Raw genomic sequence first — 25,289 nt, 5'->3', positions numbered from 1 at the left:
CCTCCACCTTGAAGTGGTCCTCCACCTTGAAGTGGTCCTCCACCTTGACGTGGTCCTCCACCTTGACGTGGTCCTCCACCTTCACGTGGTCCTCCACCTTCACGTGGTCCTCCACCTTCACGTGGTCCTCCACCTTCACGTGGTCCTCCACCTTGAAGTGGTCCTCCACCTTGACGTGGTCCTCCACCTTGAAGTGGTCTTCCACCTTGAAGTGGTCCTCCACCTTGAAGTGGTCCTCCACCTTGACGTGGTCCTCCACCTTGACGTGGTCCTCCACCTTGAAGTGGTCCTCCACCTTGACGTGGTCCTCCACCTTGACGTGGTCCTCCACCTTGAAGTGGTCCTCCACCTTGACGTGGTCCTCCACCTTGACGTGGTCCTCCACCTTCACGTGGTCCTCCACCTTGAAGTGGTCCTCCACCTTGACGTGGTCCTCCACCTTGACGTGGTCCTCCACCTTCACGTGCCACGTCTGCTTGGTCTTCCGGAGGAACTCTTTGATCTCCTCCACACTGTAGTGTGGATCAGAGTCGGAGTCTTCCTCCGAGCTGGACTCTGGCTCTGGCTCCGCCCCCCTCGTCCTGGACCTCCTCCTTCCCTCCGTCGCCTTCTTTGCCTGTGGGTTCTCTCCATCACCTCCTCCACACTTCCTCTTTAAACGGGGGACTCTGAGGTTCTCCTCCTCCGCCTCCATGTCCACCTCACTGTCTGACAGCCTCACCTCCCTGACGACTGTCTCCCTTTCTTCTTCTGACTCTCCTTTGTCCTCCTCTTCACCTTCTTGGGCCACCTCAGCCCCACCCTCTTCTCTCCTCTCAACCTCACCCTGCTGTCCTGTGACCGTTCCTCCCTCGTCTCTCCTCTCCTCCTCATCTTCTTGGTCTACACCAGCCCCTCCCTCCTCTCTCCTCTCCTCCTCTTCTATCTCCTCACCCTCACCCTGCTGGCCTGTGACCGCCTCCCCCTCTCCTTCCTCACCTTGCTGGACTGGACCAGTGCCCCCCTCCTCTTCCTCCTCCACAACCTGCTGGGCACCCCCCATCTCTGCCAGCTCTCCCTCTTCATCCTGCTGGGAGCCTCCAGTTCCTGCCTGCTCCCTCTCCTCCCCCCTCTGGGTACCTGCAGTCCCTGGTTGCCCCCCCTCCCCCCCCTGCTGTGCACCCCCCTGGCTCCGCCCCCGAGGAGCCGCCCTGCTGGTGTTCTGCTCAGCAGCTCTCCACCGGTGGCAGTCCCTGGCTCTGTGCCCCTCTCCCCACAGATGAAGCACCTCCCGTTCCCTGAGGAGATGTAGATGGGGTAGTTGTGCCCGGCCACCCTGATGAACACCCGGAGGCGGAGCTCTCCACCCTGATGAACACCCGGAGGCAGAGCTCTTCACCCTGATGAACACCCGAGGCGGAGCTCTCCACCCTGATGAACACCCGGAGGCGGAGCTCTCCACCCTGATGAACACCCGGAGGCGGAGCTCTCCACCCTGATGAACACCGGAGGCGGGCTCTCCACCTGATGAACACCGGAGGCGGAGCTCTCCACCCTGATGAACACCGAGGCGGAGCTCTTCTCCCCTGTTGTTCAGGATCATGGAGAGATGCCTCCGGTGGGACCACACTGCCTCATCCGGGAGGACTTCCACCCTGAGGGGATCTTCTTCAGCCGGGACACCACCTTCCCGTGCTTCACCAGCTCCTTCAAAATCACCTCCTCTTTTATAAAAGGAGGCACGTTGGCCACGGTGACCCGAACCGACGGTGTGGCCAGTGGCGCCACCGGCACATGATTCAATTCAATTCAATTCAGTTTATTTGTATAGCCCAATTTCACAAATTACAAATTTGTCTCGGAGTGCTTTACAATCTGTACACATAGACATCCCTGCCCCAAAACCTCACATCGGACCAGGAAAAACTCCCAAATAACCCTTCAGGGGGAAGAAACCTGGAGGAGAGCAACAGAGGAGGATCCCTCTCCTAGGATGGACAGATGCAATAGATGTAATGTGTACAGAAGGACAGATTTAGAGTTAAAATACATTCAATGAATATGACAGAGTGTATGAATAGTTCATAGTAGGCATATTCCACGATGGAGACCTCCACGATCCATCAGGCAGATGGCGGTGGGGAGGAGGAGTGGGCGGAGTCTCAACAGGACAGTGGCGTAGTCATGAGCAGGAATTCCACGACCCAGACGATCCATCAGGCAGATAGGATCTATGCCGTCTCATAGGGTCCGATGACCCCATGAGACGTAAAGTCAAAAGGACTTCCGGGGAGAAAGCAGAGTTAGTAACGTGTGATTGAGAGATGAAAATTCATCCTTAAGGAGAGAAAAAAAAAGGAGATAGGTACTCAGTGCATCCTAAACGTCCCCCGGCAGCTATAAGCCTATAGCAGCATATCAAGGGGCTGGACCAGGTGAACCTGATTCAGCCCTAACTATAAGCTCTGTCAAAGAGGAAGGTCTTAAGTCTACTCTTAAACGAGGTGACTGTGTCTGCCTCCCGGACTGAAATTGGAAGCTGGTTCCATAAAAGAGGAGCTTGATGCCCCTGATGACCCGACACCACCACCTGGTTCACCTTCGGCACGCTGTCTAGGAACAGAACCACCGCTCCGTTCATACGGGCAGCGGACCTCACGCAGTCATCACCTCCTCCTCCTCCTCCTCCTCCTCCGAGCACGGGAAGCTCGGCGCCACTCTAATCCCGTGAGCGCGCGTGAGGAAGCTCATGTTTTTTATTTGTAAATAGTGTGTACTTGTTGCCCTTGCACATTCCTGCTGAGCATTGCCACTTTCATTTCACTGCACACCCTGTGTGTGTATGTGACAAATAAAACATCTTGAATCTTGAATCTTGAATCTTGAATGTCCTCCATGACTAGCTCCCCGCTAGCCGCACACCGCTAACGCACACAGACACACAAATAAAACCCTCCGTGAACTCACACACTCACACAACAAACATACCTGTTAACCCAGTCACTCGTTAACATGGAAAAACCACCTTAAAAACCAACACAGTGATCCTCTGGCAGCCACACGTCCTCTCACGCTGAGAGAGAGAGAGAGAGAGGAGAGAGAGAGAGAGAGAGAGAGAGAGAGAGACAGAGACAGAGAGAGACAGAGAGAGAGAGAGAGAGAGAGAGAGAGAGATGACCCCAAAACATCGTCCTGCATCTAGAAGTGAATGTCAAGCTGCCAGTTAAACACACACACACACACACACACGTCGGGAACAAGAGACTCAGGGACCAAGTACAGAAAGTTCAAAGGTCAAAGGTCAGATGGGGAGGAGATTCTGATATTTATAAATATATATATATATATATGTATTTATATTAGGGCTGTGAAAAGATTACAATTTTTAATCAGATTAATCACAGGTTTCTGTGGATTAATCATGATTAATCACATATATACATTCAGGGTTTTTCCTGGGTCAAAATGGGTCTTCGGTGTTCACATTTTTTTTTGCAGCGCTGCGCGCGCACCGTCTCTTCGTTGAGTGAGTGATCAGCAGCTGGCCGCTCGGTCCATTCGCGCACCTCACAGTTATTGATCAGACAAGAAGACACGCTTATCAACTCCAGTGTTTCCCCTATTATAACAGGGGGGAATCTCCACCCGTCACCCTGTAATTTTCGTCTACCCCCCCCCCGTCAACAATTCTCGGCTCGCGCGCCGGCATCGAAGCTCTGCGGCGACCGCGATCGACATATTGAGCAGGTGGTGGAGATAAATATTAAATGTTAAATATTAAATGTTACATATTAAATATTTAATGTTAAATGTTAAATATTAAATGTTAAATATGAAATGATATTTGTTAAATGTTAAACTTTTACAACTCCCCATGAACCAAATATGCATGAAGTACCTCTAAACACATCAAAGTACTAGGTTAGTACATTAAAGTACACACAGTAGAACCGGGACTCGCAGTCCGCGGGTCCCGGGGAACGCGCTGTAGTTCCGGTGTGAACTTACTGGACTGAGCGGCTCCGGTGGCGCGTGAAGGTCCGGGTCCTGGTCTAGGGTCCGGGTCTGGGTCCGGGTCTAGGGTCCGGGTCTAGGGTCCAGGTCCGGGTCCAGGTCCGGGTCTAGGGTCCGGGTCTAGGGTCCAGGTCCGGGTCCGGGTCTAGGGTCCAGGTCCGGGTCTAGGGTCCGGGTCCAGGTCGACAGACTCCGAGTGACGCCGGTCGGTCTCACAGAGCGCGCGCTACGCAACCAGCCCGACGCACCGACACCGGCTGTGTGCGCGTGCGAGTGCGCGTGCGTGTATGCGGGGAGAGAGAGAGAGGCGGGGACACGAGGCGGTCTGCGCATGCGTGATCACTCCGGTGGAAGCGGAGGCGCTGTCTCCTCACGGCTCTCACCGGACGCGCCTCTATAATCGCAGCCGCACCAAAGACGTCTTGTCAAAAACCTGCCGGGCCAAACAGCGCGGCGCTGTGGAGCGGACCTGCGCGCGCAACCAACCGTTGCTTTTGGGTTCAAGATATTTAAAAAAAGAAAGGAAAGAGTTCGGCGAACACCAGCATCTCCTCCATGAGTTGTGTCCAGTGTTGCCAGGTCCGCGGTTATCCCGCGGAATTGGGCTACTTTTGAAGTGTTGCCGCGGGTTGAATTGTTTGTCCGCTGGTTCGGGTAGACCTATTTTTCATGCAAATTACATGAATATCTTTAAATAAAAATCCATATTTTAAATGAAATAATTTATTTATACCCAAATCCTACGAAACTGACTCCAGATCAGCACGTACACACATGGACTTTAAAAGCAGTGTATATGGTTTGGCACGGGCATATTTTGAGTTCTGATATTGGGCTGGTTTTTGGGCTGGTTTTGTCACACAGACCTGGCAACCCTGGTTGTGTCTCATGGCTTCAGCTCCCTTCCTGAGCACGAGTCAGTTTGAGAGTAGATTCAGGATGATAAAGATCCTCGTCATTAAATACCGCAAATATAATATACAAGATGAGGTTCTCCTCGGGGGACAGGAAGGAAAGCCTCCTGCCTGATCCCATTGGCTGCCTTGGGCCTCCTCTTCATCCCATTGGCTGCCTTGGGCCTCCTCTTCATCCCATTGGCTGCCTTGGCCAGGTGTGTCGTTGATGAGCGGCGCGGCACACACACACACACATACACACACACACACACACACACACATATACACACACACACATACACATGTACACACACATACGCGTACACACGCACTCACACACACTCACACAGTGCAGTGTGTGCGTGGCCCAGATAAGCTCCACCAGCCCCGCCCTTGTCGTCCCTCCTCACACACACACTCACACACACACTCACACTCACCAACAACCATTTAGTCATTATTAGTATCATTCAAGTGAAAATTATTACAACTTTAATAATTAGTTTAATTAATTAGTGATTCATCAACCCTGACCTCTGACGCAGCTTCACAAGGTTATTCATCTACAAAGATGAAGGAAGTCTTTGTTGTGACCAACCCTTTTCTTTTGTTGACATGTTGACATATGTGTGTGTGTGTGTATGTATGTGTGTGTGTGTGTGTGTTGCCTGGTGAATAACCGCTTCCCTTTAGAGAAATCAGAGAAACAACCACAAAGACTCTTATTGTGAAAATACTTTGTTTACAAAGGAATACTCGTGTACCTGAGTGTATTTATATTTATATTTACACACATGTTGATTTCAGACAGTTTCTGTTATAAAGAGAAGATTTTTAAAGTACAAATAAAACACTAATATTAAAATGCGACCTTACAGGTACAAGTACTTTGTTCTCCATATAAACTTCATTTAATTCTGCTTTTTGTATTCATGTGTCAAAGAAAGTCACATTTTTAAGGAAATAAAAAAACTCAGAAATAAAGCGTAAACATTTTGGTATGAAACATTAAAATGTGTTTCATATTAAAACTGAAGAATCTTCCACCAGGTTTCATTCATTTATTTCACATTCAAACATTTCAAAGAAGATTACAACATATTTCAGTCATTAATGTTTTTGGTCATTTATACTTAAAAGATAAAAATAAATATAATGTAAATATAAAATCAAAATTATAAATATAAATATAACTATAAAATAAATATAATATAAATATAAAAAATAAAACATAAATATAATATAAATATAAAATAAATAACTATAAAATAAAAATAATAAATATAAAATAAATATGAATATAAAATAAATATAATATTAATATAATATAAAATAAATATAATATTCCCCTTCAACCTTTTCTTTATGTAGCCGATAAGGAACTGATTCAGGGTCAGCCAGAAACGTTCTTCAGACACAAAGAACCAACAGAGTAAAGACACAATAAAGACACACAAAAGACACAATAATACACACTAAAGACACAATAAAGACACAATGACACACTAAAGACACAAGACACAAAGACACACTAAAGACACACTAAAGACACAATAAGACACAAAGACACAATAAAGACACACTAAATACACAATAAGACACAATAAAGACACACTAGACACACGACACAATAAAGACACACTAAAACACAATAAAGACACACTAAAGACACAAGACACACTAAGACACAATAAAGACACAATAAAGACACAAGACACTAAAGACACACTAAAGACACACTAAAGACACAATAAGACACAATACAGACACACTAAGACACAATAAATACACAATAAAGACACAATACAGACACACTAAGACACAATAAAGACACACTAAAGACACACTAAAGACAATAAGACACAAGACACATTGAGACACAATACAGACACACTAAGACACAATAAGACACAATAAAGACACAATAAGACACACTAAAGAAACAATAAGACACACTAAAACACACTAAAGACACAATAAAGACACAAGACACACTAAAGACACAATAAAGACACAAATACACAAGACACAATAAAGGCACACTAAAGACACAATAAAGACATACTGACACAATAAAGACACACTAAGACACAAAGCCACAATAAAGACACATAAATACACAAGACACAATAAAGGCACAATAAAGACACAAGACACACAAGACACACTAAAGACACAATACAGACACACTAAGACACAATAAAGACAAAATACAGACACACAGACACAATAAGACACATTGAGACACAATACAGACACACTAAGACACAATAAAGACACAATAAAGACATAATAAGACACAATAAAGACACAATAAAGACATAATAAGACACAATAAAGACACACTAAGACACAATAAGACACACTAAGACACAATAAGACACAATAAGACACAATATAACCCGGAAATGACCAGGAAATGACCAGGACACGGCCAGGAAATGACCAGGACATGACCAGGAAATGACCAGGAAATGACCAGGACACGGCCAGGAAATGACCAGGACATGACCAGGACATGACCAGGACATGACCAGGATGTGCTGCTGGATCTGAATCTGAGGGATTTGAACATTAATAAAACGTAAAAATCTTTTAAAGTTTCATTGAATCTCGGATCCAGTTTTTAATGTTAAAATATAAAAAATGTTCAGCAAAAGGTTTTAATTTACGAAAAGATTCAAGAAGTCTGCTTGTTTTCGTCTTTGAGCCACAACAACAACAACAACAAATATATGATGTTCTGCTTCTTTCACGAACGCCGGCTCGCAGACGACCGCCGAGTTTCATCAACCCAGGACCCAGACCCAGGACCCAGACCCAGGACCCAGACCCAGGACCCAGACCCAGGACCCAGACCCAGGACCCAGACCCAGGACCCAGACCCAGGACCCAGACCCAGGACCCAGATCCAGGACCCAGACCCAGGACCCAGACCCAGGACCCAGACCCAGGACCCAGATCCAGGACCCAGACCCAGGACCCAGATCCAGGACCCAGATCCAGGACCCAGACCCAGGACCCAGACCCAGGACCCAGACCCAGGACCCAGATCCAGGACCCAGATCCAGGACCCAGACCCAGGACCCAGATCCAGGACCCAGACCCAGGACCCAGACCCAGGACCCAGACCCAGGACCCAGATCCAGGACCCAGACCCAGGACCCAGATCCAGGACCCAGATCCAGGACCCAGACCCAGGACCCAGACCCAGGACCCAGACCCAGGACCCAGACCCAGGACCCAGATCCAGGACCCAGATCCAGGACCCAGACCCAGGACCCAGACCCAGGACCCAGATCCAGGACCCAGACCCAGGACCCAGATCCAGGACCCAGACCCAGGACCCAGACCCAGGACCCAGACCCAGGACCCAGACCCAGGACCCAGATCCAGGACCCAGATCCAGGACCCAGACCCAGGACCCAGACCCAGGACCCAGATCCAGGACCCAGATCCAGGACCCAGATCCAGGACCCAGACCCAGGACCCAGATCCAGGACCCAGACCCAGGACCCAGACCCAGGACCCAGACCCAGGACCCAGATCCAGGACCCAGACCCAGGACCCAGATCCAGGACCCAGACCCAGGACCCAGACCCAGGACCCAGATCCAGGACCCAGATCCAGGACCCAGACCCAGGACCCAGATCCAGGACCCAGACCCAGGACCCAGACCCAGGACCCAGATCCAGGACCCAGAACCAGGACCCAGACCCAGGACCCAGACCCAGACCCAGACCCAGGACCCAGATCCAGGACCCAGACCCAGGACCCAGATCCAGGACCCAGAACCAGGACCCAGACCCAGGACCCAGATCCAGGACCCAGATCCAGGACTCAGACCCAGGACCCAGAACCAGGACCCAGATCCAGGACCCAGAACCAGGACCCAGACCCAGGACCCAGAACCAGGACCCAGACCCAGGACCCAGACCCAGGACCCAGACCCAGGACCCAGATCCAGGACTCAGACCCAGGACCCAGAACCAGGACCCAGACCCAGGACCCAGACCCAGGACCCAGATCCAGGACCCAGATCCAGGACCCAGACCCAGGACCCAGACCCAGGACCCAGATCCAGGACCCAGACCCAGGACCCAGATCCAGGACCCAGATCCAGGACCCAGACCCAGGACCCAGATCCAGGACCCAGACCCAGGACCCAGACCCAGGACCCAGATCCAGGACCCAGACCCAGGACCCAGACCCAGGACCCAGACCCAGGACCCAGATCCAGGACCCAGACCCAGGACCCAGACCCAGGACCCAGATCCAGGACCCAGATCCAGGACCCAGACCCAGGACCCAGATCCAGGACCCAGACCCAGGACCCAGACCCAGGACCCAGATCCAGGACCCAGATCCAGGACCCAGACCCAGGACCCAGATCCAGGACCCAGACCCAGGACCCAGATCCAGGACCCAGAACCAGGACCCAGACCCAGGACCCAGACCCAGACCCAGACCCAGGACCCAGATCCAGGACCCAGACCCAGGACCCAGATCCAGGACCCAGAACCAGGACCCAGACCCAGGACCCAGATCCAGGACCCAGATCCAGGACTCAGACCCAGGACCCAGAACCAGGACCCAGATCCAGGACCCAGAACCCAGACCCAGGACCCAGATCCAGGACCCAGAACCAGGACCCAGACCCAGGACCCAGAACCAGGACCCAGACCCAGGACCCAGACCCAGGACCCAGACCCAGGACCCAGATCCAGGACTCAGACCCAGGACCCAGAACCAGGACCCAGACCCAGGACCCAGACCCAGGACCCAGACCCAGGACCCAGATCCAGGACCCAGACCCAGGACCCAGACCCAGGACCCAGATCCAGGACCCAGAACCAGGACCCAGACCCAGGACCCAGACCCAGGACCCAGATCCAGGACCCAGACCCAGGACCCAGATCCAGGACCCAGACCCAGGACCCAGATCCAGGACTCAGACCCAGGACCCAGAACCAGGACCCAGACCCAGGACTCAGACCCAGGACCCAGACCCAGGACCCAGATCCAGGACCCAGATCCAGGACCCAGACCCAGGACCCAGACCCAGGACCCAGACCCGGGACCCAGACCCAGGACCCAGATCCAGGACCCAGATCCGGGACCCAGACCCAGGACCCAGACCCAGGACCCAGATCCAGACCCAGGACTCAGACCCAGGACCCAGACCCAGGACCCAGACCCAGGACCCAGATCCAGGACCCAGATCCAGGACCCAGACCCAGGACCCAGAACCAGGACCCAGACCCAGGACCCAGACCCAGGACCCAGACCCAGGACCCAGATCCAGGACCCAGATCCAGGACCCAGACCCAGGACCCAGATCCAGGACCCAGATCCAGGACCCAGACCCAGGACCCAGATCCAGGACCCAGATCCAGGACCCAGACCCAGGACCCAGACCCAGGACCCAGATCCAGGACCCAGATCCAGGACTCAGACCCAGGACCCAGATCCAGGACCCAGACCCAGGACCCAGACCCAGGACCCAGACCCAGGACCCAGATCCAGGACTCAGACCCAGGACCCAGACCCAGGACCCAGATCCAGGACCCAGATCCAGGACCCAGACCCAGGACTCAGACCCAGGACCCAGACCCAGGACTCAGACCCAGGACCCAGATCCAGGACCCAGACCCAGGACCCAGATCCAGGACCCAGGACCCAGGACCCAGATCCAGGACCCAGATCCAGGACCCAGGACCCAGGACCCAGATCCAGGACCCAGATCCAGGACCCAGATCCAGGACCCAGACCCAGGACCCAGACCCAGGACCCAGACCCAGGACTCAGACCCAGGACCCAGATCCAGACCCAGGACCCAGACCCAGGACCCAGACCCAGGACCCAGACCCAGGACTCAGACCCAGGACCCAGATCCAGGACCCAGGACCCAGACCCAGGACCCAGATCCAGGACTCAGACCCAGGACCCAGACCCAGGACCCAGATCCAGGACCCAGACCCAGGACTCAGACCCAGGACTCAGACCCAGGACTCAGACCCAGGACCCAGACCCAGGACCCAGACCCAGGACCCAGATCCAGGACCCAGACCCAGGACCCAGGACCCAGGACCCAGGACCCAGATCCAGGACTCAGACCCAGGACCCAGATCCAGGACCCAGACCCAGATCCAGGACCCAGATCCAGGACCCAGACCCAGGACCCAGATCCAGGACCCAGACCCAGGACCCAGAACCAGGACCCAGATCCAGGACCCAAACCCAGGACCCAGACCCAGGACCCAGATCCAGGACCCAGATCCAGGACCCAGATCCAGGACCCAGACACAGGACCCAGATCCAGGACCCAGGACCCAGATTCAGGACCCAGATCCAGGACCCAGATCCAGGACTCAGACCCAGGACCCAGATCCAGGACCCAGACCCAGGACCCAGACCCAGGACCCAGATCCAGGACCCAGACCCAGGACCCAGACCCAGGACCCAGGACCCAGATCCAGGACCCAGACCCAGGACCCAGACCCAGGACCCAGATCCAGGACCCAGACCCAGGACCCAGACCCAGGACCCAGACCCAGGACCCAGATCCAGGACCCAGATCCAGGACCCAGGACCCAGACCCAGGACCCAGATCCAGGACCCAGATCCAGGACCCAAACCCAGGACCCAGACCCAGGACCCAGATCCAGGACCCAGACCCAGGACCCAGATCCAGGACCCAGATCCAGGACCCAGACCCAGGACCCAGGACCCAGATCCAGGACCCAGACCCAGGACCCAGACCAAGGATGCAGATCTAGGACCCAGATCCAGATCCAGGACCCAAATCCAGGACCCAGATCCAGGATCCAGACCCAGATCAAAGACGCAGATCTAGGACCCAGATCCAGGGCCATCAAAGTTCAAAGAGAGGCTTAGTGCCTCACGGAGGGTTAGGGATGGACTCCAGACATCCAGGAGAGGAAGAGGAAGAGGAAAATCGGTATCGTCCTAAAGTAAGACGGGGAGAGTGTTTAAAGTACCCGTCCCTCCAAACCCCGGACCCCCTGGAGGTTTGAGACCCCCCCCCCCCTGCGTGTCATCTCTCCTCCAGCCAGCAGGGGGCGTTCCCCTCCAGGAAGCTGCTGGAGCATCGCGACCTGCGGGGGTCAGCGGGTCAGTTGCTATGGCAACACACACCGGACACCGGTCTGCCCGGTAACAACAGGTTGAGTTTGAAAGTTTAGTCTCAAAAATAGTATTTTAAGATTTAGAAGAAGATGGAAAGAACTTTACAAAGAAAATAATGTGACAATTATAATGGTTGCACAAAATATATTATTATACAAATAAATAAATGTATATAAATAAATTAATAATATATATAAATAAATTAATATATATATACAGTAAATAAATAATTAATATATATATCTGAATAAATATATATTTAAATACTTTTATACAAATATATATATATATAAATAAATTAATATATATATTTTGGTACGTTTCCGAGTATGAAATCAAGCTGGGAACTCTAATAAACACCCAAAACTATGTTGTTGATTTAAAATCATCATATAGATGAGAAGAAAACTCTTCTCTGCAGGACTCCTCCCTCCTTTCCTTGCCTCCTTTCCTTGCCTCCTCTCACCCTGTTCTCCTCCAGCAGCTTGACCTTGACCCACAGGTCGTCCCGGGTCCGGTGGTACTGGTCCCGCTGGCTCTGGAAAGCCCTCTGGGCCCGCTCCAGCCTGGGGAGGCTGCCGGGGGTCCGGGGGCCCAGGTTCAGCTCCTCCAGGTCCACCCGGTACGCGTCGTACTCCACCGTGAAGGTCACGAGAGGGTCACGAGAAGGTAGAGAGAAGATCACGAGAAGGTCACGAGAGGGTCACGAGAAGGTCACGAGAGGGTAGAGAGAAGGTCACGAGAAGGGTCACGAGAAGGTAGAGAGAAGATCACGAGAAGGGTCACGAGAAGGTAGAGAGAAGGTCACGAGAAGGTAGAGAGAAGGTCACGAGAAGGGTCACGAGAAGGTAGAGAGAAGGTAGAGAGGTCACGAGAAGGGTCACGAGAAGGTAGAGAGAAGGTAGAGAGGTCACGAGAAGGGTCACGAGAAGGGTCACGAGAAGGTAGAGAGAAGGTCACGAGAGGGTCACGAGAAGGGTCACGAGAAGGTAGAGAGAAGGTCACGAGAAGGGTCACGAGAAGGTAGGGAGAAGGTCACGAGAAGGGTCACGAGAAGGTAGAGAGAAGGTCACGAGAAGGTAGAGAGAAGGTCACGAGAAGGGTCACGAGAAGGTCGAGAGAAGGGTCACGAGAAGGGTCACGAGAAGGTAGAGAGAAGGTCACGAGAGGGTAGAGAGAAGATCACGAGAAGGGTTACGAGAAGGGTCACGAGAAGGTAGAGAGAAGGTCACGAGAAGGTCACGAGCAGGTCCCGAGAAGGTCCCGAGAAGGTCACGAGAAGGTCGAGAGAAGGTCGAGAGAAGGTCACGAGAAGGTCGAGAGAAGGTCACGAGAAGGTAGAGAGAAGGTCACGAGAAGGTCGAGAGAAGGTCACGAGAGGATCACGAGAAGGGTCACGAGAAGGTAGAGAGAAGGTCACGAGAAGGTAGAGAGAAGGTCACGAGAAGGTAGGTCACGAGAAGGTAGAGAGAAGGTCACGAGAAGGTCACGAGAAGGGTCACGAGAAGGTAGAGAGAAGGTCACGAGAAGGTAGAGAGAAGGTCACGAGAAGGTCACGAGAAGGTAGAGAGAAGGTCACGAGAAGGTCACGAGAAGGGTCACGAGAAGGGTCACGAGAAGGTCACGAGAAGGTAGAGAGAAGGTCACGAGAGGGTCACGAGAAGGGTCACGAGAAGGTCACGAGAAGGTCACGAGAAGGTCACGAGAAGGTAGAGAAGGTCACGAGAAGGTAGAGAGAAGGTCACGAGAAGGTCACGAGAAGGTAGAGAGAAGGTCACGAGAAGGTCGAGAGAAGGTCACGAGAAGGTAGAGAAGGTCACGAGAAGGTCACGAGAAGGTAGAGAGAAGGTCACGAGAAGGTAGAGAGAAGGTCACGAGAAGGTCACGAGAAGGTAGAGAGAAGGTCACGAGAAGGTAGAGAGAAGGTCACGAGAAGGGTCACGAGAAGGTAGAGAGAAGGTCACGAGAAGGTAGAGAGAAGGTCACGAGAAGGGTCACGAGAAGGGTCACGAGAGGGTCACGAGAAGGTAGAGAAGGTCACGAGAAGGGTCACGAGAAGGTAGAGAGAAGGTCACGAGAAGGGTCACGAGAAGGTCACGAGAAGGGTCACGAGAAGGGTCGAGAGAAGGTCACGAGAAGGGTCACGAGAAGGGTCAAGAGAAGGTAGAGAGAAGGTCACGAGAAGGGTCAAGAGAAGGTAGAGAGAAGGTCACGAGAAGGGTCACGAGAAGGTCACGAGAAGGTAGAGAGAAGGTCACGAGAAGGTCACGAGCAGGTCACGAGAAGGTAGAGAGAAGGTCACGAGAAGGGTCACGAGAAGGTAGAGAGAAGGTCACGAGAAGGTAGAGAGAAGGTCACGAGAAGGTAGAGAGAAGGTCACGAGAAGGTCCCGAGAAGGGTCACGAGAAGGTAGAGAGAAGGTAGAGAGAAGGTCACGAGAAGGTCCCGAGAAGGGTCACGAGAAGGTAGAGAGAAGGGTCACGAGAAGGTAGAGAGAAGGTCACGAGAAGGTAGAGAGAAGGTCACGAGAAGGTCCCGAGAAGGTAGAGAGAAGGGTCACGAGAAGGGTCACGAGAAGGTCACGAGAAGGTCCCGAGAAGGTCACGAGAAGGGTCACGAGAAGGTAGAGAGAAGGTCACGAGAAGGTAGAGAGAAGGTCACGAGAAGGTAGAGAGAAGGTCACGAGAAGGTAGAGAGAAGGTCACGAGAAAGGTCACGAGAAGGTAGAGAGAAGGTCACGAGAAGGGTCACGAGAAGGTAGAGAGAAGGTCACGAGAAGGGTCGAGAGAAGGTCACGAGAAGGGTCACGAGAAGGTAGAGAGAAGGTCACGAGAAGGTAGAGAGAAGGTCACGAGAAGGGTCACGAGAAGGTAGAGAGAAGGTCACGAGAAGGTCACGAGAAAGTAGAGAGAAGGTCACGAGAAGGTCACGAGAAGGTAGAGAGAAGGGTCACGAGAAGGGTCACGAGAAGGGTCACGAGAAGGTAGAGAGAAGGTAGAGAGAAGGGTCACGAGAAGGTCAAGAGAAGGTCACGAGAAGGTCACGAGAAGGTAGAGAGAAGGTCACGAGAAGGTAGAGAGAAGGTCACGAGAAGGGTCACGAGAAGGGTCACGAGAAGGGTCACGAGAAGGTAGAGAGAAGGTCACGAGAGGGTCACGAGAAGGTAGAGAGAAGGTCACGAGAAGGTAGAGAGAAGGTCACGAGAAGGGTCACGAGAAGGGTCAAGAGAAGGTAGAGAGAAGGTCACGAGAAGGGTCACGAGAAGGGTCACGAGAGGGTCACGAGAAGGTCACGAGAAGGGTCACGAGAAGGGTCAAGAGAAGGGTCACGAGAAGGGTCACGAGAAGGTCACGAGAGGAAACAGGAAGTGTGTCCACCCACCTGACGGCCTGGTAGCGCTGGTGTCCTCCATGGCGGCGTTGACCAGCGTGCTCACGGCGGCCGTGAAGGCGTTGACGGACGCCGTCAGAGTCTCGCCGCTCTGCGACAGGAACCTCTGGCCTTCTGGGTAACCGAGAACTCAGCCAGCTGATTGGCCAGCTGGGCGCCGCCGTCGTAGCGCCGCCGGTCGTCTCTGAGCAGCTGGAGGCGGGGCTCCAGGTCCAGGTCCATCGTACGGGACCCGTGGCCCAGCTTCTCCGCCAGGGCCTGCCGGGCGACCTGCGGGGGGCGCCGTCAGGGATCAGACCGCCGGTTACCGACCACGCCCCCCCCCCCCCCCCCCGCTCACCTTGTAGGTGGTGACGCTCCACCGGCGAGCTCTTTGCAGCTTCCCGCCGGCCGGGTTCCTGGTGCCCGATTGGACCACCACAGACCCCGGGGGCGTGGCCAGAGGGTCTGGAGGAGGGGGGGGGGGGGGTATTACCATGACGAATATTCAAATATTTAGCGGCGACAATAATTATACAAGATCAAAGTCGTTTTGCCTTTGCTCCGCCCCCTTTCCACCAAGACCACTGGCGAGGTCTGGGCTGGACAGGAAGTGGCGCCGTGGTTACAGTTCGCTTCCTGGAGGAAAAGATTTCATTTAATTTAATTTAATAATAAACGTAAAACAAAGATGCATAAATCATGAATAATGATGTTGCATCAGGACCCGAGAGGGACGGAGACCTGTGACCTTTGACCCCGATGACGGGAGCTGAATTAAGGCCAGAGAGGCCGGTTCAGGACGGCGAGGTCGAGGGTTCAAGCTCCTCCTCCAAGACAGAACTGGGATTCGGGAACATCGGCAGTAAACCGACGGCGGAGAGGTCAGAGGTCAGGAGATCAAAGCACACCGGGAGCATCGCCGTGGGAACAAGGAGCTTATCGGGGGATCAAAAGGTCGCGAGGTTGCCACGGAGATGACCTCCTGCCTGCCGCCACTGACAGCAGGCAGGAGGTCAAAGGTCACAGAGACACTCGACCGCCAGGAAATGGTCACCTGACAGACGAGAGGTGACACACACACACATACACAAAGACAAAGACACACACACAAAGACAAACGCGGTTTCCCAACATCGGGGTCGGGCCCTCCAGAAGGCCCCGGGTAAACCTCGGGGGTCGGGACATGAAGAAGAAGCTAATACACAAAAGAAGTGTATTAACTGTAATGTTTGGATAACAAACCTGAGAAATTATAAACAGCACATTGATTATTATTAGATTTATATTTTTAACTATTTATTTATTTTAACGTGTATTTATTTTCTTGCCTCTGGAAGATTTTAAATGTTTTAATTAGTTTATTTTTTTCAGCGTCTCACCCTCAGCTCCGCCTCCTCTCGGCTCCGCCTCCTCCATCATGTGACTCCTCCCACTTCTTTCTCTTCTACTTCCTCCTGCAGACAAAACGATGTTTTATTGTCACATTAAATACTTTTCATTCGTAGATGTTTCCATTTTTGTTTTTTCAGAACCATATTCATGCTCACCGCCTGGATGTGACAACAGAGTGACGTAACCTTATTTATAGAGGTCCCACAGCGACACCTAGTGGCGGACAGGCAGCGGTACACACAGGAGGCCTGCTTGGTGACACTTTATTGAACTATTACCAAACACAGTTTGTTACTGCAGCCCCTCCAAAATAAAAGTCCCGTCTGACATCATGCAAAAAAACAAAACAAAAACAAAAAAATGTAAACCCAAACCGACTGCAGAAGCTTTTGATTTTGGTTCTGGGAGGATTTGACCTTCGTCTCCCGTCACGTGACGCTATGTTTCAACCGCCCGATTTACTGGGTTTCCCTGAACCTCTCACGGCAACAGGTGAACATTAGTGGAGAGGAATCAAGGTCGTTCTTCCTTTTATATATATATATATACACATATATACATACACATATATATATATCTTTATTCCAGACTCATGGGTGCATAAAACAACAAACACAAATACAACAACAATATACAAAATACAATACGAGGACACCGGTCCAGTCATTGCAGCCAACAACAAAAAAATCACTCGGGATTAAAAAAACATACAAACATTTGTTCCATTGCTTCCAGAAACAAGAGGAATACCTGGTATCACTCAGTGGGTCAGCCAAGGCTTTTATAACTACATTCTCTGAGACATTTAGTCGACATTTAAATTTATACATAAAATTCCTCAAAACAGCATGAAAAGTGGGAACATTCCGGCTCACAAACATCTGACTTGCACTTGTCCATCTCGGAAGCTTGAGCAGGATCCTGAAGGCATCATTGAAAGCCACCTGCATCTTTTTCATTGTCCCTTGACTATAACTGCACCACAGGTGGGCTGCAGACAGAGGAGTGCAGGAGGCTCCAAACAGAGCAGTTTGAACGTCTTCTGTCCACATGTGACATTCACGTGCCAGCATGTTGGCTTGTGCATCCAGTTTGCAACACATCGTCATCATCACTGAGGTCCTTCCTGATCATGTGACCCAAATACCTGTATTTCTGAACCACATTTAGCTCCTGGTCTCCCAAAAAGAATGAAGGAAAATGTAGCTTCTGATCCTTCCTGGTTTTTGCTATCATGATAACACTCTTTTTATAGTTGAACTCGATATCCACGATTGAAAATGTCCCGATAGTGTTTACTCCACAGATCTGCAATACTGTCCGAACCATCTGCCCCATCAATACTGGATGGCAGAGGCGTCTTCATGTTATTGGCAACTTTAACTTCTTTCCAGAAGTCAAGGGCATTATTCTGCTGAACATGTTTGGCCATGGAGTTTGCCCTCATGTTCATTTCTTTTAATGAAGCGCACAGCATATTTAAATCGTGCATTTGTGTGTTTCTTGTGTTCGCACTCTAGACCATGTCTTGCTTTTCCTGATAAAACCCAGTTTTTAAAAGCTTCTCTAGCTTCTCTATGGAGTTCAGACACATATTCATTCCATCCTGGCCTAAGATTATGTTGTTTAGCCTTTTTTTTACAAAATGATTTGCTTGTATTATTTAGACAATTCACAATGTTATCATACATTACACAGATTATTATTATGGTTTTGACTTTTACAGTTGATGTTGCCACACAGAATTGCATCAAGCGGTATATCAATATTTCTGAGGCTCTTATCAGTTTGTGAATTGTAATACAATAAATCATCTTCTGTGAGCTTTGACCAATCTACTTTAAATTGGTGTTCATGGTTATCATCATTACTGGTCAACTCAGGTAGACTCAACATGCAGTGTCATAGAGACAGGGAGTGCTGTAGCTCAGACAAGATGCAACATCCTGGAGACATCATGAGCATCAGCTGGACACAGTGATGCAGCCAAGACGCGGTACGCCTGCTTCACTGGGAGACGTGGAGCTATTTACTGGCAAGAGCACTTTGCTGGAAAGAACCAACTTATTATCGTGACAAAATTGCATTAGGTGTTGACCAAACAGGGAGTTATTATCTGAAATATCAGCGTTCATATCCCCCAAAATAAATATATTTGTATATGCACTTTCTTTGACAAAAGAACCAATAAAAGCGAGCCTATGAAGGTATTCATCCTCGTTTTGGTTACTTTCATAAGGGGTGTAAACATTTAAAATGACAAAAACAGTCTTATTATGCACAACTTTAATTGCTATGCACCAGTCCAGCTCCAGCCTAATCACACGGATCAGGGGATCATACTCTTTATGCCACAGAATGGCGACCCCACCCGGTATTCTGCCACGCACTATTCTCTGGCTTAGATCTGTTGTGGATTCTCCTGCCCCATGAAAGTCTGTATTGATAGAATTAAGTTTATCCAGGTCTTGTTTGGCTAAAAACGTCTCCTGTAGACACAATATATCAGCACTCTCCATTAAAGTGTCAATAACAATGCGTCGCGCTTTGTCCCCGGCGGACTGTCCTAGGCGCAAGCCACGAGTTATAGGACACAACTCTAATACTCATGTTTTCACAATCATAACTGCATAGCAGCAGATGTCCCGACCTCAACATGTCCCTTACAGCAACACGTGTTTTACCCCCGGGGACCCCTCAGCCGCAGCCTTGCGGGCTTCATAGAAACGCCGTACAAAAGTCCCTTCAGGCCAAAGCTGTGGCTCGTACATTTCGCCTACGTCATTGCATTCGGCGGTAATTTTAAAGGAGCTAAACCGACTTGAAGTCGTGTCTATCTTCTGACAGGTTACATCGCGGCACAGTTTATCCCTTAGATACCTTGCCAGAGCCTCGGAGTCCAAATCGGGCGAAAATGTTGTAGCGAACACACTCACCAGTTTAGTCTTTATAGTTTGTATGTTTCCCCCAGCACCAGTTCCAACAATACCAGGAGTCTTCTTCTTTCTTGGGGGATGTAGACGAGCTCCAGGCTGTAATTCAGTGGCAGGTTTCAGGCGGCGACCCCCTCTGACCGCACGGCTCCACACAGGTGACATTGCCGCCGCGTCGTTTTTCCGCTCCAGGGTCCCTCTGCTGCGCTGGCATCCAGGGCGGAGGCCCCAGTCGCCGGCGCTACGCTCCGCATACTCCGGCTCGGGGCCTCCTCGTTAACCTGGCCAATCGGTGCATCCCTTCCGCTCAACACAGGCTGTTCAACCCGGCATATGCGTTGATTCATATCCGCCGTTATCTCTCGGAGATCCTCACAGACATTTGTCTGCATACACATAGCATGTTTCATTGAGGTCAAGTCTGCACTTAGATGCTCAATTTTCCCAAGCAGGCAAGAAACATCCAGGGAGTTGAACGTCACAGGCGGAAATTCGTCTATGTAATGAGACACAAAACGAGGGATATCCTCACCCGCCTCATGAAGTAGTTTCAAACAACTCTTTACGTTATTTACGTCTTTTTGAGCCCCTTATGTGCTACAAAGCGTTGACTGGAGCTTGGACAGAGTTCAAAAATAACTTTCTTTGAACTCTCAATCCAATCCGATCCGAAGTGGTTCACAACTAATAAAATAATATCGTCATGACTCAGAGTCTTCATTTTTATGACGAGGAAGTTTAAAAGTGCATCTTCCACAATGATTTTACCATCAATAGCCTTGTAGATTTCTGGTTTAATTCGAGATCTACTCGGAGCAGCTGCACTTCCACCAGCTCCCTCCGCCATTTTAGATCACTGATGAGATATATATATATATCCACATATATATATACACATATATATCTATATATATACATATATATATACACTACCGTTCAAAAGTTTGGGATCACTTAGAAATGTCCTTATTTTTCAAAGTAAAGCATTGTTTTTTTCAATGAAGATAACATTAAATCAATCATAAATACCCTCTCTACATTGTTAATGTGGTAAATGACTATTCTAGGTGGAAACGTCTGGTTTCTAACGAAATATCTCCAGAGGTGTATAGAGGCCCATTTCCATCAACTATCACTCCAGTGTTCTAATGGTACATTGTGTTATCGCCTTAGAAGACTAATGTCTGATTAGAAAACCCTTGAAAACCCTTGTGCAATTATGTTAGCACAGCTGAAAACTGTTTTGCTGATGAGAGAAGCTATAAAATTGGCCTTCCTTTGAGCTAGTTGATTATCTGGAGCATCACATTTGTGGGTTCGATAAGACTCTCAAAATGGCCAGAAAAAAGGAAGTTTCATGTGAAACTCGCCAGTCTATTCTTGTTCTTAGAAATGAAGGCTATTCCATGCGAGAAATTGCAAAGAAACTGAAAATGTCCTCCAGCGGTGTGTACTACTCCCTTCAGAGAACAGCACAAACGGGCTCTAGCCAGAGCAGAAAGAGAAGTGGGAGGCCCCGGTGCACAACTCAGCAAGAAGACAAGTACATTAGAGTCTCTAGTTTGAGAAATAGACGCACAGGTCCAACTGGCAGCTTTTGTGCCTGCACCGCAGTGTCAACGCCGACAGTGAAGAGGCTACCCGACGTTGGCCTTCTAGGCAGAGGGCAAAGAACCGCAAGCTAAATCTGAGACTGGCTAATCAAAAGTGAAAGGCGACTCCGGTATAAGCAAGAACAGTTCTATTGGACAGAGGCGAAGATTGGAAAAGGTATCTCGAGACTGATGAATCTAAGTTTGAGGAATAATCTACAGAAGAACATTTGAGAGATGCAGAACAGGGTGAAAGATGTTGGAAGAGGCCTGACACCATCTGTCAAGTATGGTGGAGGCTGCGTGATGGTTCAGTTGCTTTGGAAAAGGAAAGTGGAGACTATACCAGGTCAAAGTGATTTTAAATATGATCATATCACTCCATTTGGCAACGCCATGCCATACTCCTGTAGCGCTGATTGAGCCAATGTCCTCCCCCAACAGGACGATGACCCAAAGCACACCTCCCAGGCCAAGAGGACTGGAACACTGTGTCTGACTGGCCGTCTGAAGGGACAAGTTTGCTGTTGGAAAAGAACCATTGCACACCTGTGAAGAAGCAACAGAAGTGAGCATCAAGCTGTCTGTGGTGTCTGAGGTGAGCCACCAGATCAGAAATCAGGGACCTGAGCTGGGAAGAGTGACACGTGTGGTCCTCAAGAAGTGTGAAATGCTGATCAAGCTGGGTGGAGGCTGTCATTGCTCTTTGTGTGACATTTCAACAGAAAAACAGAAATAAGACAATGCTGCAAACATTTCACTTCAAGGCAAAATCATTACTTCAAATTTTGTCACAAACTATACTTAATTAATTTAAAGTTCAAATAAAAATTTGAAAAATAATTATTAATTGTTTGACTAAATTTCGAAATATATTTATATATACATATATATATATATATATATATATATATATATATATATATATATACACATATATATATATACATATATATATATATACACATATATATATATATACACATATATATATACACACATATATATATATACACATATATATACATATATATATATATACACATATATATATATACATATATATATACACATATATATATAGACATATATGTCTATATATATATACACATATATCTATATATATACATATATACACATATATCTATATATATACATATATATATACTAGGGCTGTCAATCGATTAAAAAAAAGTAACTAATTGATCGCACATTTTAAAATTCATTAATCGCAATTTTAAAAGGTTTTTTTCCTTCTTTTTAAAGACCAAACTTCACACAGAGCTGTGTTTCAAAGAGGCTCCTACCTATATGTCAGGTTTATAGTATTTAATATTGTGATGATAAATTGTTTCTCTCAGTGAAACATCAGATTAGTTAAAAAAAAGAAGTATATTGAGCATCTCCCATTGGTCCTGGGTCATCTCTCACTCACTCCTCACTGTGGGGTCCTCGCACCGTCCTGGGTCCCCTCCCTCTCCTCACTATGGGGTCTCACTCCGCCCCTGGGTCCCTCCTTCCTCCTCACCATGGGGTCCCTCAAGGTTCACCTGGGTCCTCTTCCTCTCACCGGGGTCCTCAAGGTTCATTCCTGGGTCCCTCCTCTTCCTCTCACTGTGGGTCCTCAAGTCTGGCCCTGGGTCCCTCCTCTCACTGTGGGGTCCCTCATACCTGGCCCTGGGTCCTCCCTCCTCTCACTATGGGTCCCTCAAGGTTCGGCCCTGGTCCCCTCCTCTTCCTCCTCACCATGGGGTCCTCAGGCTCGCCCTGGTCCCTCCTCTTCCTCTCACTATGGGGTCCTCAAGGCCTGTCCTGGGTCCCTCCTCTTCCTTCCTCATCACCATGGGGTCCTCAAGGCTCAGCCCTGGGTCCTCCCTCTTCCTCTCCTCACTATGGGGGTCCTCAAGGCTCCGCCCTGGGTCCCTCCTTCCTCTCACTGTGGGGTCCCTCAAGGTCTGCCTCCTGTCCCTCCTCCTTCCTCTCACTATGGGGCTCCTCAAGGCTCCGCCCCTGGGTCCCTCCTCTTCTCTCCTCACTATGGGGTTCCTGCCCGTCCCAGTCCCTCCCTTCCTCCTCACTATGGGGTTCCTCAAGGCTCTGTCCTGGGTCCTCCTCTTCCCTCCTCACTATGGGTTCCTCAAGGCTCCGTCCTGGGTCCCTCCTCCTCACTACTGGGGGTTCCTCGTCTGCCCTGGGTCCCTCCTCTTCCTCTCACTATGGGGTTCCTCGGCTCCGTCCTGGGTCCCTCCTCTTCCTCTCACTACTGGGGTTGGCTCAAGGCTCTGTCCTGGGTCCCTCCTCTTCCTCTCACTACTGGGGTTCCTCAGGAGGCTCCATCCTGGGTCTGGGTCCCTCCTCTTCCTCCTCACTGGGGTTCCTCAAGGTCCGTCATCCTGGGTCCCTCCTCTCACTAAGGGGGGTTCCTCTCATGGGGTTCACTCTGGGTTCTGTCCTGGGTCCCTCCTCTTCCCTCTCACTATGGGGTTCCTGCTCCGTCCCTGGGTCCTCCTCTTCTCTGTACACTAATTCTCTCGGCTCTGTCATTCGTTCGCATGGCTTCTCCTACCATAGCTATGCCGATGACACCCAACTGATCTTCTCGTTTCCACCGTCCGAAACACGGGTGGCGGCGCGAATCTCTGCCTGTCTGACCGACATCTCTCAGTGGATGTCTGCTCACCACCTGAAGATCAACCCTGACAAGACCGAGCTACTATTCCTTCAGGGAAAGGCTCCTCCAACCACGACCTGACTTCCACCTTCAACAGCTCTGTGTTGGCCCCGCCCCCGACTGCCAGGAACCTCGGGGTGACACTAGACAGTCAACCTGACGGCCAACATCACTGTGACGACATGTTCCTGTAGGTACATGCTGCACAACATCAGGAGAATACGGCCTCTTCTTACTCAGAAGGCGGCACAGGTTCTGATCCAGGCTCTGGTCATTTCACGCCTCGACTACTGCAACTCCCTCCTGGCTGGTCGACCCACTAAGGCCATCCGACCCCTGCAGCTCATCCAGAATGCAGCAGCTCGACTGGTCTTCAGTCTCCCGAAATTCACCCACACCACTCCGCTCCTCCGATCTCTTCACTGGTTACCGGTGGAGCAGCATCCGCTTCAGAACACTGGTTCTTGGTACCGTGCTCTGAACGGATCGGGCCCCGTCTACATCCGGGATATGGTCACACCGTACACCCCGGCACGTGGTCGGCCGGGGTTCGCTCAGCGAGGTCAGAGCGAGGTTGAGGTTGAAGTTAGGCTCCGCCCCCAAGGTGGCGTTGGGATCTGCGTTGCCGAGGGCATTTACAAGCTCCGCCTCCTCTGGAATCAGGCCCTCCGGTTGGACGACAGCCTTACCGCCTTTAGGAATATTTGGGGACGTTTCCATCGTGTTTCCCGTGTGTGAATATTGGAAGAAGTTGGCGGTCGAAGGTCAGCACCTGATTGGTCGGATAGGAACAGACGTCAAAGTTTAACCTTTAAATATAATGTCCTGGCTGCTAAAGATCAGCTCGGTAAAAAGTGATGAAAGTAATTTAATAAGATAAATATCTGTGGTATCAGAAGTGTTCAGATCTTTGACTAAAACACGCTCAGAAAATACCACACGACACACGTTAAAGTCCTGAACTTCTAAATATTCATTAATTATATATATTCAAACAGTAATATTATATATATGTATTTATATAGTAATATTATATATATTTATACAGTAATATTATAGATACTCAAACAGTATTATTGTATATATTTAAACAGTATTATTGTATATATTTAAACAGTATTATTGTATATATTTAAACAGTAATATTCTAGATACTCAAACAGTATTATAATATATATTTAAACAGTATTATTATATATATTTATACAATTCAATTCAGTTTATTTGTATAGCCCAATTTCACAAATTACAAATTTGTCTCGGAGTGCTTTACAATCTGTACACACAGACA

General features: G+C 50.0%; 1 pseudogene; it reads right to left on the bottom strand.

The window, feature by feature from the left end:
• Nucleotides 1-24,718, bottom strand: part of LOC130212094 (arfaptin-1-like) — a 33,412-nt pseudogene extending 8,694 nt beyond the window's left edge.
• Between the last annotated feature and the right edge of the window lie 571 nt (nucleotides 24,719-25,289).

This window comes from Pseudoliparis swirei, chromosome 21 (genome assembly GCF_029220125.1).
Source record: "Pseudoliparis swirei isolate HS2019 ecotype Mariana Trench chromosome 21, NWPU_hadal_v1, whole genome shotgun sequence".
Classification (NCBI taxonomy): domain Eukaryota; kingdom Metazoa; phylum Chordata; class Actinopteri; order Perciformes; family Liparidae; genus Pseudoliparis; species Pseudoliparis swirei.
Note: the sequence above shows the minus strand (reverse complement) of the source record. Positions and strands in the feature narration are given on the sequence as shown.